At 49.4% G+C, this 18,852-nt stretch overlaps 1 protein-coding gene across 4 annotated transcripts in view; it reads right to left on the bottom strand.

Moving 5' to 3' along the window:
- The window catches only part of GEMIN7 (gem nuclear organelle associated protein 7), a 28,197-nt gene that overhangs the window by 4,147 nt on the left and 5,198 nt on the right, over nucleotides 1–18,852 (bottom strand). The window contains exon 1 of one of the 4 annotated variants that reach the window (XM_006142070.3): nucleotides 18,537–18,813. The exons of 2 other annotated variants lie outside the window; for them this stretch is intronic. The gene's annotated coding sequence lies outside the window, so the exon portion shown is untranslated. Of the gene's footprint in view, nucleotides 1–26; nucleotides 58–18,536; nucleotides 18,814–18,852 lie in introns of those variants that run through there. One more of the 4 variants, XR_003547281.1, reaches the window with a different exon arrangement.

Below are 18,852 nucleotides of genomic sequence, written 5' to 3'. Positions count from 1 at the left end.
CCGGGGGGAGGGGAATTCCGGCCACAGGACTGGCCAGTGGAGTCTGCATTGTTCTGCCTGCCAAGTGAAGACAAAGAGCAGGGAAGTCATGAAACAGGGAGCCTGGGGCCAGCTGCGCGGTGCAGGACGTGCTTCTGGATCCAAGCGAGTGCTTGAATTCAGCCCTCCCGTCTGCCTGGACGCCGGCGCCCAGGATCCTGGCGGGGGGAGGCCATCATGTAGTGAAAGCAGGGAAAACAGCAGAGGGTGGTCCACCAGGCATCTCCACCCAGTCACTCCAAACTAATTCCCCCTCCTCTACTCTGCCATCCCTCCCCTAGTTACTCACTTCTCAGAAACTAGGACAGAGACAGACTGGGAAAGTGAGAAATCATCTCATCCCCCAGGGGGGATGGCCATGCCACAATCCCTTCTCCTCCAATTTCCTCTCAGGATTTTGGGTGCACACACATGCACCCAGTGTTGTTCGAGCAACCAGGTCCAGACTTGAATCCCAGAGTCTGCCATGGGGGACCCACCACCTTAACAACCATGCCACCCGCTGCCCCTGTTTGTCTACTTTTGTCAAGGATTTTATCTCCGTAATAGGCAAGAATATTTACTTCAAGAACAAACGCAGCCTCCTCTGTCTCACAAATAGACACAAATTGTCAGGAAAAAACTTTTTAAAAACTTTTGCCAGAGGGCATGTACACTCCCCATAGATGAGATAGAGGGGGAGGGAGAGAGCCCTGTCCATGAAGAATAGTCAGGCCAGGGACCAGCAGTTAGTGTAATGGCTATGTCGCTGGACTCCCATGTGGTCGACAGTGGTTTGAGTCCCGGACCCGGTGGCTTAAACTCACACCGGGCACGTGTGAGTGCATGCCCAGGATCCCAAGAGGAGAATGGAGAAGGGATTGCGCCGTGGCCATCCCCCCCCCAGGGGGTGATTTCTCACTTTCTATCTGTCTCTCTCTGTCTTTCTAGCGAGCACACACTCCCTATAGCAAAAAAAAAAAAAAAAAAAAAAAAAAGAGAACCACAGAAAAAAAAAAGAATAGTCAGGCCACAGTCCGAACTCTCCCTCCTTGTGGGGTTGTGGGCACACACCTACATGTGCCCAATGTGTTTTTCAAGCTGCCAGGTCTGAGACTTGAACTGTGAGGTCAAACAAATGGGATCCTACTGCCCTAACCACCAGGCCAAGGAGCTGGTCTCCCAGCAAGAAATCTTACTTTCCAGATTCTCACTCCCATGAGAGCCAGCTTGAAAGCGCTCCCACTGGCGAAACCTGGAACACTTTGCACATTAAAGTAATGATAGTTACAGATTATAGCCCACTGGGTAAAAAAGAAATTCAGGGAGCAGCAGTTGGTGTAATGGCTATGTCACTGGACTCTCATGTAGTTGACCTCGGTTCGAGTCCCGGACCAGGTGGCTTAAACTCATGCTGGGAGCAGGTGCGTGTGTGCCCAAGATCCCGAGAGGAGAATGGAGGAGAAGGGATCGCAGTGTGGCCACCCCCTCTGGGGGGTGATGCTTCCTGTCTCTCTGTCTCTGTCTTTCTGGCGAGTGTACGCGCCCTATAGCAAAACCTCTCAAAGAAAGAAAGAAATCCAGAGTCCATATTGATCATAAGTAAGCAAATGAACGAATGAATGAAGGGGGAGAAGAGAAAGGTGTTCCCTACTGAAGATGGCCAGTAATAGATGTAAAAACACGGGGCCAGAAGAAGGCATAGCAGTTACGTTGCTGGATTCCTACATGGCCAACCGTGGTTCAAGTCATGGACCTGGTGGCTTGAAAATCATGCTGGGTGGGCGTGTGTGCCCAAAATCCCAGAGGAGACTGGATCGTGATGTGGTCATCCCCTCTGGGGGGTGATTTCTCGCTTTCCCTCTCACTGTCTCTATGTCTCTCCAGCAAGCACACATGCCCTAATAATAACCTATGGGGGAAAAATGTGAAAACAGTAACGGAGTTGGAAAATCAATGGACGCTAAAACTCATGCATGACAGTGTGTGAGGTAGAGGATATCCATAGTTGGGACCAGCAGGTGGCGTGGTGGTTGAGGTGCGGTTCAAGTCCCGGACCTGGCAGCTTCCTTTGTCCCTTTCCCTCTTTCTCTCCCTCTCTCTCTTTCTCTCTGTGTCTCTCTCTGGTCAAATTAAAATAAATAAATAAGTAAATGAACAAATAAATTTTTTTAAAAAAGAGGATCTCCATAGTCCTAAGTCCCTCCTTACATATCTATTTACTATGAAGGGTAAGCAGTGGGCTGGCCCTAGAGCCTAGCGGTTAGGGAGCCTGGCTCCCACGTGGCTGATTGCAGTTCACATCCTCAGGGGCTGGGAGAATAGGCTGGGCACACGTGTGCTCAAAATCTCGAGAAGAGAAAAGAAGAGATGAGACTGTGGTGTGGCCAACCTCCTGGGGGAGGGCCAATCTCTCTCTTTCATTCTCTCTGGCATGCGCACACGCACACGCACACACGCGCACACACACACAAAGGTGGACACAGTGGCACACACCTATAGTCCCGGCTGGGAAATCTAAGTAGAAGAATTACAATATGGAGAGACCCTGTCTTTTTTTTTTTTTTGTAGAGATTTTTCTCTCAAGGGCATGTGCCGGTGCTGGCACAGAGAGACACAGAGATAGTGAGAGGGAAAGTGAGCAATCACCCTCCAAGAAGGGATGTCTATGCCTCAGTTTCTTGTCCTCCATTCTCCTCCTGGGATCTTGGGGCATGTATACACATGTATCTGACATGATTTTCAAGCCACCGTGTCAGGGACTCAGTCCACGGTCGGCCATGTGGGAGCTCAATGAAGTAATGGCTACATCATCTGCTGATCCCAGAGGCCCTGTCTTAAAAAAAATTTTGTTTTAGGTTTTTGCCATAGAGTGTGCATGTTCACCAGAAAGGAGAAAGGCAGGGACAGAAAGAGGGAAAATGAGGGACCAGCAATTAGCATAATGGCTATGTCGCTGGGGGTCCCATGTAGCCGACTGCGGTTCGTGTCCCGGACCCGGTGGCTTAAACTCACGCTGGGCACGTGTGCGTGTGTGTCCAAGATCCTGAGAGGAGAATGGAGGAGAAGGGATTGCGGTGTGGCCATCCCCCCGGGGGGGTGGTGATTTCTCGCTTTTTGTCTGTCTGTCTCTGTCTTTCTGGCGAGCACATGTGCCCTATAGCAAAATCCTCTCAAAAAAAAAAAAAAAGAGGGAAAATGAGAAATCAACCCCTCTACAGGAATCCACAATCCATTTTCCTCTTGGGATTTTGGGCATGTACACACCATGCCATGTGTGATTTTTCAAGCCACAAGTTCCAAGACTCAAACTATGGTTGGCTGGGGCCGGCAGGTAGAGTGGTGGTGAAGGGCACTGGACTCCCACATGGCCAACCACAGTTCAAGTCCCAGACCTGGTGGCTTGCTTTCTCACTTTCCCTCTTTCTCTCTCTGTCCTTCTCTGGTGAAAATAAAATACTTCATTCTTTAAAAAAAAAAAAAAATCAATATAAATGAAATAATTCTTTAAAAAAAAAAAAAAAAACTATGGCTGGCCATGTGGCAATGCAGCCACTTCAACCATAACACCACCTGCTGGCTCCTAAAAAACAAATTTCTTTTTAAGAGAGATTTTTTTGCTGTTGGGCAAAAAAGCAAGAAATCACCCACCAGGGAGAATGGCCACGCCACAATCCCTTCTTACATAACCACTACACCATCTGCTGGTCCCTAAAAAATATTTTAATTATTTACTTATTTATTTTTTGAGAGAGATTTTTGATATAGTGCATGTCCGCTCACCAGAGACAGAGAACAAGAAAGCGAGAAATCCCCCCCAAGAGCGGACAGCCTTGCCACAATCCCTTCTTACATAACCACTACACCATCTGCTGGTCCCTAAAAAATATTTTAATTATTTACTTATTTATTTTTTGAGAGAGATTTTTGTTATAGGGCATGTCCGCTCACCAGAGACAGAGAACAAGAAAGCGAGAAATCACCCCCAAGAGCGGACAGCCTTGCCACAATCCCTTCTTACATAACCACTACACCATCTGCTGGTCCCCCTAAAAAAATTTTTTTTTTGGAGAGGTTTTTGCTATAGGGCGCATGCGCTCGCCAGAAAGACAGAGAGAGACAGAGAGACAGAAAACGAGAAATCACCCCCCAGGGGGGATGGCCACACCGCAATCCCTTCTCCTCCATTCTCCTCTTGGGATCTTGGGCACGCACGCACACGCGCCCGGCGTGAGTTTAAGCCACTGGGTCCAGGACTCGAACCATGGTCAACTACATGGGAGTTCGGCGACATAGCCATTACGCAAACTGCTGGTCCTCCTAAAAAAATTTTTTAAAGGAAAAAAATTGGGGCCAGCAGGTGGCATGGTGGTTGGAGCACTGGACTCCCACAGGGTCAACCACAGGTTGAGTCCCAAACCTGTCAGCTGCTTTCTCATTTTCTGTCTCTCTCTCTGGTGAACACACATGTCCTACAGCAAATTTAAAAAATAATAATAGGGACCAGCAGGTGGCATAGTGGTTAAGGTGCTGGACATTCCTATATGGTTGACCAAAGCTCAAGTCCCAAACCTGGTGGCTTTCTTTCTTGCTTCTTCTCTTTCTTTCTCTCTGGTCAAATTAACATAAATGAATAAATAAATTAAATTAAATAGATAATCTTTTTAAAAAAAGAATTATTTAATTTTATTTATTTAAATTTGACCAGCGATATGATACAGAGAGGAAGAGAGAGAGGGAAAGTGAGAAAGCAAGCCACCAGGTCCAGGACTCGAACCACGATTGGCCATGTGGGAATGTCTAGCACCCTAACCACCGTGTCACCTGCTAGCCCCCAAATAGATAATTCTTTAAAAATAATAATAATAAATATTTTTATTTGAGTTTGAAACTGCCAGGGTCAGGACTGGAACCTTGGTTGACTATGTGGGAGTCCCTGACATAACCATTACAGCATCTGCTGTTCCCTGTGTTTATCTTTAATGACAACATACAACACTTCCCAGCCTCCGCTGCCAACATCCTGGTGCAGCTGTCTCCAGTTCCTGCCCATTCTGCTGAGGTCAGCTCCTCACTGGGTCCCCGGCTCGCACCGCCACCCTTTACATGACAGCAGCGCGGCCCCTATGTTGCAGGTAGATACTAAACACTGAACATTGGTTAGGTCACCACCCCATGCCAGCCCTGGGGGTAGGGCCCTATTCTACAGGTGGGGAAACCAAGGCACAGAGCAGCTGAGAGATGTCTCCCAGGTCACGCAGCAATACTAGTAATAGCCAGGCCCCGCCTTGCAGGAGCCTGCTCACGTCTGCTGCCCACACCCACGCAGGTGGCCGCTGGTGCTCCTCTCCACGCAATGGAAGAGAAAACTGTCCCTTCACAGCCAAACTGGCTGAGGTCTGCACTTGACTCCCTGATCTGAGCAGGAGCAGTGTTTACTGAGTCTGGTCCCTGAGCCATGCAGTGCTCTGGGAGCTGGGAACATGCTGTGGGAACAGGAAGGTGGCTATGGGGCCAGCAGTGGCGTGGAGATTAGGGCGGCTGGATCCCACATGGCCAACTGTACAGTTCGAATCCCAAACTCAACAGCAAAAAAACCCCCACATGGGGACCAGCAGGTGGCATGGTGGTTAAGGTGCTGGACATTCCCACATGGCCGACCACAGTTCGAGTCCCGGACCGGTAGCTTGCTTTGTCACTTTCTCCCTCTCTCTCTCTGGTCAAATTAAAATAAATGAATAAATAAAATAAAATAATTATTTAAAAAACAACAACACATGTGTATGTGTGCCCCAAATCCCGAGAGGACCATGGAGAAGAGGGGACTGTGGCGTGGCCATCCTCTCTGGGGCCTGATTTCTCACTTTCCCTCTCACCCTCTGCCTCTCTCCAGCAAGTGCATGCACCCTTTAGCAAAACGTAGGGGCAGAGAGAGAGAGAGAGATGGTTCCCTTAAAGCTGATGGAGGGAGAGCAGGGAACGGCTGGACTGCTCTGTGCCCCGGCCTCCCCCTCCGCAGGACAGGGCCGTAGCTCAGAGGACCGTCACTGGCTAACGTAGTGTCCAGCCGCGTCCTGCCACGATGTTGGACGCACACAGGGCAATGCTAGCCTGGGGGGAAGGATGGAGAGACGGGCTCAGGCAGCTGCGCTGCCCCCGTGCTTGGTCTCCTCCCCTCGGAACCTCCTGAGCAGTCACAGAGCTGACCGACACGCTGGGCACCACGTGCCAGGCCCACGAAGGTGGTGACTAAAGTCGTCCTTTCTCTTGTTAGGCTCTTCCTGTCTCCGCAGCTCAATGGTGAGTCGAGGCAGGGGCCTGCTGACATGGGCATAGATGTGTACCAGGGTTTCTTGACCTGATTGCGGTCTCAGCACTACTGACACCTGGGGGGGCCCAGAAGACTCTCTCCTGGGGTGCGGGGGTGTCCTGTGCACAGGTGTAGGACTTGAGCGGCATCGCCACTGCAGCCCACTAGGCGACAGTGACATGTCTCCTCCAAGTCGGGACAAACCACGACTGCCTCCACTGGCGAATACAACACGGTGATTACATCGCAAGAAAGTTGTTTTATTATCCTTAAAAAAAAAAACTCTCTCTGGACCAGCAGTTGGCGTCATGGCTATGTCGCTGGACTCCTACATAGTTAACCGTGGTTTGAGTCCTGGACCCGGTGGCTTAAACCCACACTGGGCACGTGTGCGAGCATGCCTAAGATCTGGAGAGGAGAATGGAAGAGAAGGGATTGCAGCATGGTCACCCCCCCGGGAAGTGATTTCTCGCTTTCTGTCTCTCTGACAAGTGAGCGCACACCCTTCCAACTGCAGTTTTGTTTTTATTTATTTATTTATTTTTTGGAGAGCTTTTTCCTACAGGGAAGCGGCTTGCACTTGCTCGCCAGAAAGACACAGAGAGACAGACCGGGGAGAAATGTAAACATATTGGAATATTCACTTTGCAAACTAAATGACGTGATTGACTATATATAAGAACTTGAAATAAGATTTAAAAAAAAAATTAAATTAATTCTTGGGACTCGCAGTTGGCATAATGTCTATGTTCCTGGACTTCCATGTAGTCGACTACAGTTCGAGTGCTGGACCTGGCGGCTTAAACTCAAGCCGGGCATGTGTGCATACATGCCCAAGATCCCAAGAGAAGAATGGGGGAGAAGGGACTGCAGCGTGGCCATCGCCCCTGAGGGGGGAGTGACTTCTCACATTCATTCTATCTCTCTCTTTCTGGCGAGTGCACATGCCCTATAGCAAAAACCTCCTCAAAATAATAATAATAATAATAATAATCTTGGGAACCAGCAGTTAGTGTAAAGGCTATGTCGCTGGACTCCCACGTAGTCGACCGCGGTTTGCGTCCCAGACCCAGTGGCTTAAAACTCACGCCGGGCACGTGTGCGTGTGTGCCCAAGATCCCGAGAAGAGAATGGAGGAGAAGGGATTGCACCGTGACCATCCCCTCTGGGGGATGATTTCTCGCTTTCTGTCTCTGTGTCTCTCTCTGTCTGGCTGGCGAGCGCACGCGCCCTATAGCGAAAACCTCTCCAAAAAAAAGCCGTAAAAAAGAAAAAAAGGGCTCTTCCAGGCCAAGAGATGGCATGGAGGTTAAGGTAAATGGATTCCACATGGTTGATTCTGTGGTTCAAATCCCAGACCCAGAAGCTTAAAAAACACACCAAGTGGGCATGTGTGCCCAAAATCCCAGGAGGAGAGATTGTGTGATTCCCCACATTTCCCATTTCTCTGTCTCTGTCTCTTTCCTGCTAGCACAGGTGCTCTATAATTATAAAAATAAAAAAAAGCTGGGGGGGGGCGCAGCAGGTGGCATGGTGGTTAAGGGCACTGGACTCCCACATGGCTGACTGTGGTTCAAGACCTGGTGGCTGGCTTGCTTGCTTGCTCTCTCTCACTTGCTCTGTCTGTCTCACTCACTTTCTGTCCCTCTCTGGTCAAATTAAAATAAGTAAGTACATGGATAAAAAAAAGTTAAATAAAATAATTCTTAAAAAGAAAAGCTCTCCATAGAGGGTCAGATGGTGGCACAGTGCTAAAATGTGACGCCCTGTGAGGCTGACTCACAAGGGACTATTCTGGGTTCAAGTTCAAGGGCCCCCACACAACACAGGAGCCAGTACTCAGGGGCTGGCTGAGGCTGGGGGCAGATGGGGCCATCAGAATCAGTAGAGGGTGCTGTCTCTCTTTTTCTTTCTCATGGAAGAACTAAACTTTGGGGAAAAAAAAACAAACAGGCTGGGGCCAGTGAGTCATGTGGTGATAAGGTAATGGATCCCACATGGCCAACTGCATGGTTTGAGTCCCAGACCTAGAGGCCTGAAGAACATGCTGGGCACATGTTCACACATGCCCAAAATCCTGAGAGGAGAAAGGAGAAGGGACTGTGCCTAGGCCATACTCCAGGGATGGTTTCTCATGTTTACTCTCTGTCTCTCTTGGCAAGCGCACCTGCCTTATGTTAAAAAAAAAAAAAAAAAAAAAATTAAAAAAGAAGCAGCCGGCTCCACTGCCTGGTGGTTAGGGGAGCGGATCCCACACGGTTACCACATGCTGCAGTTCCAGGCCAGTGGCTTGAAAACCATGCTGAGTGCACGTGCATGTGTGCCCAAAATCCCGAAAGGAGAGATGGAGAAGGGACTGCAGCACCGTCATGCCTCATTGCAGGGGTGATTTCTCCCTTTGTCTCTTTCTGACAAGCACATGTGCCTTCTGGCAAATTCCTAATTTTAATTAAAAAGGGGGGGCAGTAGGTGGCCTGGTGGTTAAAGCACTGGATTCCCACATGGCAGACCAGAGTTTGAGTCCCAGAACTGGTGGCTTGCTTCCTCACTTCCCCCTGCCTCTCTCTCTCTCTCTGGTGAGTGCATGTGCCCTATAGCGAAGTTAAAAATAATAATAATAATAAATAAAATTAAATAACTCTTGAGAGAAAACTTAAAAAAATGTTCCCATAAATTGCTCAATATCCCCAAGTTCGGGACCAGCAGGTGACACAGTGGTTACATCACTGAACTCCCACGTGGCCAACTGCAGTTCAAGTCCTAGACCTGGTGGCTTAAAACGCATGCTGGGCACGTTTGCATGCCCAAGATCCCAGGAGGAGAATGGAGGAGAAGTGATTACAACATGGCCATCCCCAGGGGGTGATTTCCCACTTTCCCTCTCACTGTCTCTGTTTTCTCTCTCCAATAAGACAAAAACCTCTTAACAACAACAGACAAAAACCTCTTAACACACACACACACACACACACACAATGATATATACAAATGGAAAGGGGGGATAAGATAGCTACAGAAGGGGCCGGCAGGCAGCCTGGTGGTTAGGGCGCTGGATTCCCATGTGGCTGACGACAGTTTGAGTAGCAGACCTGGCTGCTTGATAATCAGCTGGGCACGTGTGTAAGCATGAGCTGGGTGCGTGTGTAAGCATGAGCTGGGTGGGTGTGTAAGCATGAGCCGGGCACGTGTGTAAGCATGAACCGGGCGCGTGTGTAAGCATGAGCCGGGCGCATGTGTAAGCATGAGCCGGGCGCGTGTGTAAGCATGAGCTGGGCGCGTGTGTAAGCATGAGCGCATACTCAAAAATGCCAAGAGGAGAAGCGATTACACTGTGGCCACCTTCCTGGGGAACAATTTCTCACTTTCCCTTTCTCTGTTTCTCTCTAGCCAGCTCACGAGCCCTGTGGCAAACACCCAAAAAAAGGAGAAAAAAAGATGACAATGGAAATATTCACAAGGTCACTGAGTCACTGAGAACCAAGAACATTCAAATCCAAGCTCAGTGCTGTAGGACTCCTCTCAGAGTAGGAAAGCTCGAAGTGATGTTGATAAGGCACTGATTGTGAGGCTGTGGAGGAGTCTGTTCAAATCCCTTGTGGCTGGGGTGCAAATCAGGACAGTCTCCAGGGAGCAATTTGACCATAACCATGAAAACAACAAAAGCACAGTCACTTAGCACTTCTAATTGGGAAACTGAAGAGAAGGAAGCAGATCCTTATTTTAGTCGGTTACTTTTTGAATTTTGAACCTAGGTTGGTAATATTTGATATATATATATTTAGACTATTTTAAGAATTATTCGACTTTATTTTTTTTAGAAAGAGAGAGAGATTTTTGCTATAAGGCACATGTGCTTGCCAGAGAGAGAAATAAAAAGCAAGAAATCACCCCCAGGGGGGGATGGCCATGCCACAACCCCTTCTCCTCCATTCTCCTCTCTGGATTTTTAGCACACACGCACACGCACCCAGTGTGAGTTTTAAACCGCTGGGTCCAGGATTCGAACCATGGTTGACTACATGGGAGTCCAGTGATGTAATCATTACACCATCTGCCGGTCCCAATTTATTTTTTTTTTTTTAAAGAATTATTTATTTGGGGACCAGCAGTTAGCTTAATGGCTATGTTGCTGAACTCCCATGTAGCCGACCCTGGTTCGAGTCCCGGACCCGGTGGCTTAAACTCACGCCAGGTGTGTGTGCAGCATGGCCATCCCCCCTCGGGGGGTAATTTCTCGCTTTCTATCTCTCTCTGTCTTTCTGGCAAGCACACACGCCCTATAGCAAAAACCTCTCCCCCCTAAAAAAATAATTTTAACTTTAGAAAGAAAAGGCATATTATAAGGCTTCCATGCTCCTTAAAAATGTCAGCGCAAGGCCAGCTACGGTGGCAGAGCAGTAACACGAGATTCCCTAGTGCTGAAACCACAGGACAAGGGCCCGTCCGAGGTCTCCCTGTACACGCACTGGGCACATCTGAGCCTGATCCTGGCTGGCTGAGGCTGGGGATAGACTGCAACATCACACCCCTGTTGCGGGGCCAGCTCCGTGGCCCAGTGATAAGGTGCTACTTAAGAGAAGCTGGATCTCACATGGTGATTACAGTTCGAATCCCTGGTTGGCTTATCTGATGCGCTGGAAGACTGGAGAAAGGGGGTCATAGCACGACCAGACTCTGTTGTGGGGGGTCCTTCTCTTTCACTCCTTTTCTTTTGCATGTACGCACATGTTTTATCACGAATTAAAAAAATAATAATTATATATAGAGAGGGACCCTGTCGGGATGCTTGTCTCTGTCTCTTTCTTTCATGAAATAAAACTTTTTTTTAAGTTATCAGAGGGCGTCTATCTCATATGTCCAAGAGAGAGACGGAGAGACAGAGAGAGAGAGGAACAAGGAGAAAGCACTCCCAGTGGGCCATGCGCATGCCACGGTCCCTTCTCCTCCCCCTCTCTACCCTGACAGGATTGGGGGACACATGTGCACACACCCAGTGTTTGTCAAGCTGCTGGGGCTGGGACTTGAACCATGGTGGGCTACATGAAATCCTGCTGTCCCAAACACTAGAGTACAGGGCCAGCCCAAAGGATAAAAACTTTTAAAAAAGAAAAAAAAATTTTTTTGAGAGGTTTTTGCTATAGGGAGCGTGCACTCACCAGAAAGAAAGAAAGAAACGGAGAAACAAAAAGCAAGAAATCACCCCCTAGGGGGGATGGCCACGCCGCAATCCCTTCTCCTCCATTCTCCTCTCTAGATCTTGGGCACGCACGCGCATGCGCCCAGCGTGAGTATAGGCCACTGGGTCCAGGACTCAAACCACAGTTGACTGCATGGGAGTCCAGCGACATAGCCATTGAGCCAACTGCTGGTACCGTAAAAAAGAAAATAATTTTTTGGGAACCAGCAGTTAGCATAATGGCTATGTCGCTGGACTCCCACGGCGTCAGCGTAAAAAAGAAAATAATTTTTTGGGAACCAGCAGTTAGCATAATGGCTATGTCGCTGGACTCCCACGTAGTCGTCTGCGGTTCATGTCCCGGACCCGGTGGCTTAAAACTCACACCGGGCATGTGTGCCTGCGTGCCCAAGATCGGAGAGAATGGAGGAGAAGGGATTGCGGAGTGACCATCCCCCCTGGGGGAGATTTCTCGCTTTCTGTCTCTATGTTTCTCTCTGTCTGTCTGGCGAGCGCACGGGCCCTATAGTGAAAACCTTTTTTAAAAAAAAAATAATAATTTTTTTTAAAGTTAGAACTGCCCCCTTAGGAGTGTGGGCTTTATCACCCACTCTGTATAACCAGCTGCCACGGCTTGTTGATCTGACCCCAGCAGGTGGCCCACGTAGAAGCCTTCTGGGTAACAGTGGTGCAGAGGCCAGCGGGCCTTCTCTGCTCGGGCAGACAGCTCGTACTGCAGGCCGCGTGGGCCGCGGGTCAGAGCTGCTCAGCTGCTCTACGAGACAGCGGCAATGGATGTGCTTTACGGCCTCACTTTCTGAAATACCGAAATGGGAATTTTATTAGTTTTCATACATCACAGAGAAAAACTTTTTTTAAAAAGGAATTATTTATTGAAGCCAGCAGGTGGCATAGAAGTGAAGGTTCTAGACTCCTACGTGGTCAACTGTGGTTTGAGTCCAGGACCCAGCGGCTGGAAACTTCCACTGGTGCATATGCGTGTATGCCCCAAATCCAACAAGATAATGGAGAAGGGACTGAGATGTGACCATCCCTCCTTGGGAGAATGACTCTGTTTTCTGTCTCTCCAGCAAGTGCCCTATAGCAAAAATTTCTCACTAAAAAAACAAATTAAAAAAAAATTTATTTAATTCTATTTTATTACTATATATTTTTAAGTTGCCATGGGACATGTGTATTCACCAAAGAGAGACAGAGAGAGAAAGTGAGAAAGCAAGCCACCACAGAAAAAAGACCACAGGACTTGAACCATGGTCGGCCGTGTGCGAGTCCAGCACCTTAGCCACCATGCCACCTGCTGGCCTCCAAAACTTTTTTTTTTTAAGAATTACTTTATTTATTCATTTTTAATTTGACCAGAGAGGAACAGAGAGTGTGTGTGTGTGTGTGTGTGTGTGTGTGTGTGTGTGTGTGTGTATTTTTGCTAAAGGCTGTATCCATTTGAAAGAGACTGAAATGGAGAGGAGAAAGCATTCCCCATGGGGAATGATCAAGCTGTAATCCGTCAAATAAAATAAATTAGTTAAATAAAAAAAAAATTGTTAGAGGGCACATTTGCTCAAAGAGAGATAGAGGAAAAGACAGAGACACAAAGAGACAGAGGGGAAGTAAGAAACCACCCTCCAGCGGATGGCCACATCGCAATCCTCTACCTCCATTCTCCTCTCGGAGAATGCCTGGTGTGATTTTCAACCTGCTGGGTCTAGGACTGGAATTACACAGTGGCTGTGTGGGATCCAACTGCTTTAACCACCATGCCACCGACTGGCCCGACTCTCCTTAAACATTTACATTTGTACAGGAAAGACTGAATAAATACCTAATTCTCTACCCTATTGCTCTCTTACTTAAAAAAAAATTTTTTTTAAGAGCTTTTGTCTTGGGATATGTGCGCTCACCAGAGACAGAGATAGTGAGAAGGAAAGTGAGAAATCACCCCCAGAAGGGATGGCCCAAACAAACAAACAAAGTTATTAAAAAAAAAAAAAGAAAATCACGCTGGCTGGACCAGCAGATGGCATAATGGTTAAGTCACTGGACTCCCAAATAGTCAACCACGGTTTGAGTCCCGGACCCAGAGGCTTAAAACTTCACCGGGCATGTGTGTAAGCATGCTCAAAATCCCAAAAGAATGGGGGAGACGGGATTATGGTGTGGCCACTCCCCTGAGGGGTGACTTCTCACTTTCAGTCTCTCTCTCTCCAGAGAACACATGTGTCCTATAGCAAAAAATCTCTTTAAAAAAATGATAATAACAAAATCCTGAGAGAAGAATGGAGGAGACCCCCCTCCCCAGGGAGTGATTTCTCACTTTCCCTCTCACGGTCTCTGTCTCTCTCTGGCGAGCACATACACCCTATGGCGAAACATAAAAGGAAAGGACCTGTGCCCAGCAGTAATACACTAAGGAGAAACCAGATTCAACTTGGCAACTGTGGTTCAAATCCTCAGCCTGTGAGCCAGCCTGAAATGCGCCAGACATGCACGAGTGTCCCAGATCCACGGGCTGCAGGACGGCACTACCAGCCCCCGCGGTCGACTACATGGGAGTCCAGCGATTACGCCACTACACCAACTGCTGGTCCCGAAGTACAAGTTTATTTTAAAAAACAGGGGCCAGCAGGTGGTGTGATGGTTAAGGGCGCTGGACTCCCCCATGGCCCACTGTGGTTCGAGTCTCAGACCTAGCGGCTTGCTTTCTCACTTTCCTTCTCTCTCTTCCTCTGTCCTTCTGTGGTCAAGTTAAAAATAAATAAAGTTAAATAAAACAATTAAAAAAAAAAGTCTTTTAAAAAACAACAAAGGCCACTTAGGGAGAATCTTGTAGGGGGAGCTTCAATCGTGATCAGGAAAGCAAAGGACAGCTCAGAGCCGGACAGAGTCCTCAGACTCCTAGCTTTCTCCCTCACCCACATCCAATCCACCTGCAGAACTTACTGGCTTCACTTTTTTTAAAAAAAATTATTATTTTATTTATAATTATTATTACTTAATTTGACCAGAGAGTGACAGGAATAGGGAAAGTAAGGAAGCAAGCCTCCAAGTCTGGGTTTCAAACCAAGGTGAGCCACGTGGGAGTCCAGAACCTTAACCACCACCCGCCTGCTGGCCCCTCAAGCATCATTTTTACTGGGAGGAAAAGTAGCAGCCCTTCGCCCTGCGTCATCCTTTCCTGACGGCTCTCCCTGCTCCTGATGGTATGACTCTGTCCCCCCGCGTGTGCCTCTTCCATCACAGGGACAAGCCTTTGAGAGAGTTGTGTTACTTTACAAATCTATCTCAGCGCCAGTTAGCAGGGGCGGGAAAAGAGGGTGAGGGTACTCAGTAAATATTGAAGGCATGTAAAAATTCACTTATACACATTTAAAAAAATTTGTCAGAGGGTGTGTGTGCTACCCGGAGAGAGACACAGAGACAGAGAGGGAGAGAGAAAGCACCCCAAATGGGACGTGGTCATGCTGCAATCCCTTTTCTATCCAGTAGGGATTTGAGTGAGGCACGCATATGCATCTGGCCTTTTTTTAAAGACCACTGGGGCCAGGATTTGAACTACACTGTCAGTCAAACGGGATCTGGCTACCTTAGCCACCAGGGAACAGAACCAGCCTACCACTTTTTTAAGAGATTTTTGCTATAGGGCGTGTGTGCTTGCCAGAGACAGAGAGACAGAAAGCAAGAAATCACCTCCCAGGGGGCATGGCCATGCCGCAATCCCTTCTCCGCCATTCTCCTCTCAGGATCTTGGGGCATGCACTCACACACACCTGACATGAGGTTTTAAGCTGCCAGGTCCAGGACTTGAACCTTGATTGACTACATGGGAGTCCAGTGATGTAACCATATGCTATCTGCTGGTCTCACCCCCACATTTTCTTAATAGTCTTTTTTTATTTTTTATTTTTTTATTTTTTTTTGAGAGATTTTCATTGTAGGGCGCGTGCGCTCGCCAGACAGACAGAGAGAGACATAGAGACAGAAAGCGAGAAATCACCCCCCAGGGGGGGATGGTCACGCCGCAATCCCTTCTCCTCCATTCTCCTCTCAGGATCTTGGGCACGCACGCACACGCGCCCGGCGTGAGTTTTAAGCCACCGGGTCTGGGACACGAACCGCGGTCGACTATGTGGGAGTCCAGCGACATAGCCATTACACTAACTGCTGGTTCCCAGTCTTTTTTATTTTTTAAGATTCTTCCAGGAGCAAGAGAGAGAAAGACAGTACCCCGAATGGGGTCTTGGTGCTGTGATTCCCCCCATTCCCTGCTGGGCCCAGATCCCCGGCACATGTGTGACCAGTGTACTCAGGAAGGCCTCCAGATGCAAATCTAGAACCTTCCCATGTGGGTTGGCTTCACAGTGTCGTGCTTTTCTGCTGCGCACCCACCCATTATCCAACACCACCAACGCACAGCACCTGGACACCTGCTCAGTGTGCAGGCCTGGGCCATGTGGTCTTGGCAACGCATTTATGATTGACGTAGCCCAGTCCTACCCTCATCAGCTCACAGTCCAGAGGACCACGCAGGCCTATCCTCAGACAGTGAAGACCCAGAGTGGACAGGACTAGAATAAAGAAGCCCAAAGGAAACGCCCAGTCCAGCCTAGGGGGAACAGGAAGGTTTCCAGAAAGGCAGCCCAGGAAAGACCCTATGATGTTGAATTAAATAGGCCCCGTAGAGATGACATTTGAGGGACAGCTAGGGGGCCAGTGTGGAGGATGTGGGGACAGGGGAGATGATACAGAGCTCAGTGAACTGGCATGAAAACTGGGGCCTCTACCCTTAGTGAGACCGAGCTGCTGGCTGGTTCTGAGCAGATGGGAGACAGGACCTGGCTTGGGTTTTCACAAGATCCCTGTCTGCTACCAAGTAGACCACAGGGAGCAAAGGGAGAAGCAGGCAGCCCAGTGAGGTCACCACTGGCCCAGGTGGAAGATGGTGGTGCTTAGGAGAGGGTGGGTGGAGGCTGTGGGGTGGCCAGAGAGATCAGATTAAGGTATGGCTGGAAGGCTGAAAACCTTCACTGATGGTCAGATGAGGAAGTTGAGGGGAAAAGTAGTCAAAGAAGATTTTTTATTTTTTAAGATTCTTCCAGGAGCAAGAGAGAGAAAGACAGTACCCCGAATGGGGTCTTGGTGCTGTGATTCCCCCCATTCCCTGCTGGGCCCAGATCCCCGGCACATGTGTGACCAGTGTACTCAGGAAGGCCTCCAGATGCAAATCTAGAACCTTCCCATGTGGGTTGGCTTCACAGTGTCGTGCTTTTCTGCTGCGCACCCACCCATTATCCAACACCACCAACGCACAGCACCTGGACACCTGCTCAGTGTGCAGGCCTGGGCCATGTGGTCTTGGCAACGCATTTATGATTGACGTAGCCCAGTCCTACCCTCATCAGCTCACAGTCCAGAGGACCACGCAGGCCTATCCTCAGACAGTGAAGACCCAGAGTGGACAGGACTAGAATAAAGAAGCCCAAAGGAAACGCCCAGTCCAGCCTAGGGGGAACAGGAAGGTTTCCAGAAAGGCAGCCCAGGAAAGACCCTATGATGTTGAATTAAATAGGCCCCGTAGAGATGACATTTGAGGGACAGCTAGGGGGCCAGTGTGGAGGATGTGGGGACAGGGGAGATGATACAGAGCTCAGTGAACTGGCATGAAAACTGGGGCCTCTACCCTTAGTGAGACCGAGCTGCTGGCTGGTTCTGAGCAGATGGGAGACAGGACCTGGCTTGGGTTTTCACAAGATCCCTGTCTGCTACCAAGTAGACCACAGGGAGCAAAGGGAGAAGCAGGCAGCCCAGTGAGGTCACCACTGGCCCAGGTGGAAGATGGTGGTGCTTAGGAGAGGGTGGGTGGAGGCTGTGGGGTGGCCAGAGAGATCAGATTAAGGTATGGCTGGAAGGCTGAAAACCTTCACTGATGGTCAGATGAGGAAGTTGAGGGGAAAAGTAGTCAAAGAAGACTCAGGGCTTTTTTGCGCATGGGGGGGAAAACCAGGGACTAAGGGCTATGTGTATTTTCTAATTTATCTGACCACTGTCACACCAATGTAGCCAAGGGGCACCAGCCCTGAAGGCCTTCCTCCAGCCTCCAAAACTCACCTGAATGCTTTAAAAGAAACACCTTAGTCTCCAGAATTCATACTTAATGAAGGATTTAGGAGAATTAAACAAGTAGCCAAATAATTATGTTAAATCCCCGGAAAAAATACAAAAGGAATGGCCAGTGTAAGGAGATTCGGTTACCCCAAGCAATCACCATTCTCCGGAAAAAGAACCTGATGGGCGATGTCAAGACATACACTGAGGCAAACTGGAGAGGCTAGGAAAAGGGAGCAGACTCAGGGTGGTAAGACGTGGCCCAGGGGGATCCTGGGAGCCAAGATGGGACCTGATAAGACACTGGCTTGAGAAAGGTCAGGCAGGGTGTGGCCATGCAGGCGAAGGCAGACATTATCCATTCTCCTTGGTGATCTGGTCCTGAAGGCCTTGATACTTTTATTTGTCTCCAGGGATTTTCTGTCCAAGCTTTCAGGAAACATACCCAACCCCATCCCCCACGACTTGAAAACTGATCCTTAAAAAGCCCAACGCTTAGACCCAAGACCTCCCAATCTGAGGCCTCGGTGCTCACTTTCAAGAAAATCACACTGGGGATCAGCCCAGTGAACAATCAAGTAGCCAGCCCATCACAAACGCCAGGACAGGGAGCCAGCTGGGCGACCAGGCTAACGGAGGTCCCCAGCCCTGAAGAACCGCGCGCGCACTCACACACTCGCTCAGGGCTGCCCCGTCTCCATGCAAATGAGCTCATGGGGCCACCCCCGAGGGTCAGAACCCTCAGCACGGAATCTGTGCTCTCCCCTCCCCGCCCCTGGGGCCGGTCAGTTTTCTTTCAGTTCCACCCTGGCCACCCATCGCTCTCCTTTCTTATACTAAGTAGGTCCTCCCGGCCCCCAGGCGTCCACTCCCCACCCTGCCCTGGGCTCTCGGGCTGGACACTCTTCCCACCTCCGGGCTCGGATTATGCCAGAGATTCCGACCGCCGTTACTGCAGTTTTGGTCGCGTCATCATTTTCCCGTGGGGGCGTCTTCCCCTTCTCCCCCCCCCACTCGCGTGGGACATTCCCCCCGCCGGTGTTCAGGACTGTAGAGTCCCCGGTGCAGAAGTTCGGGGACCACAATGTCCCCGCTGCAGACGTTGCAGGAGCGCTCCCGCCTCATGCCGCCACTCCAGCCCGGGCCAGGGAACATGTTCGAGATGCCCTCACTGCCATTACCCGGTACTCACCGAGGTCACCGGAGGCTGGCCCGCGCAACCGCGCCG

The sequence above is a fragment of the Tupaia chinensis genome, unplaced genomic scaffold (genome assembly GCF_000334495.1).
Source record: "Tupaia chinensis unplaced genomic scaffold, TupChi_1.0 Scaffold000067_1, whole genome shotgun sequence".
In the NCBI taxonomy this organism is placed as follows: Eukaryota; Metazoa; Chordata; class Mammalia; order Scandentia; family Tupaiidae; genus Tupaia; species Tupaia belangeri.
This window is presented reverse-complemented; position numbering and strand designations above follow the sequence as displayed.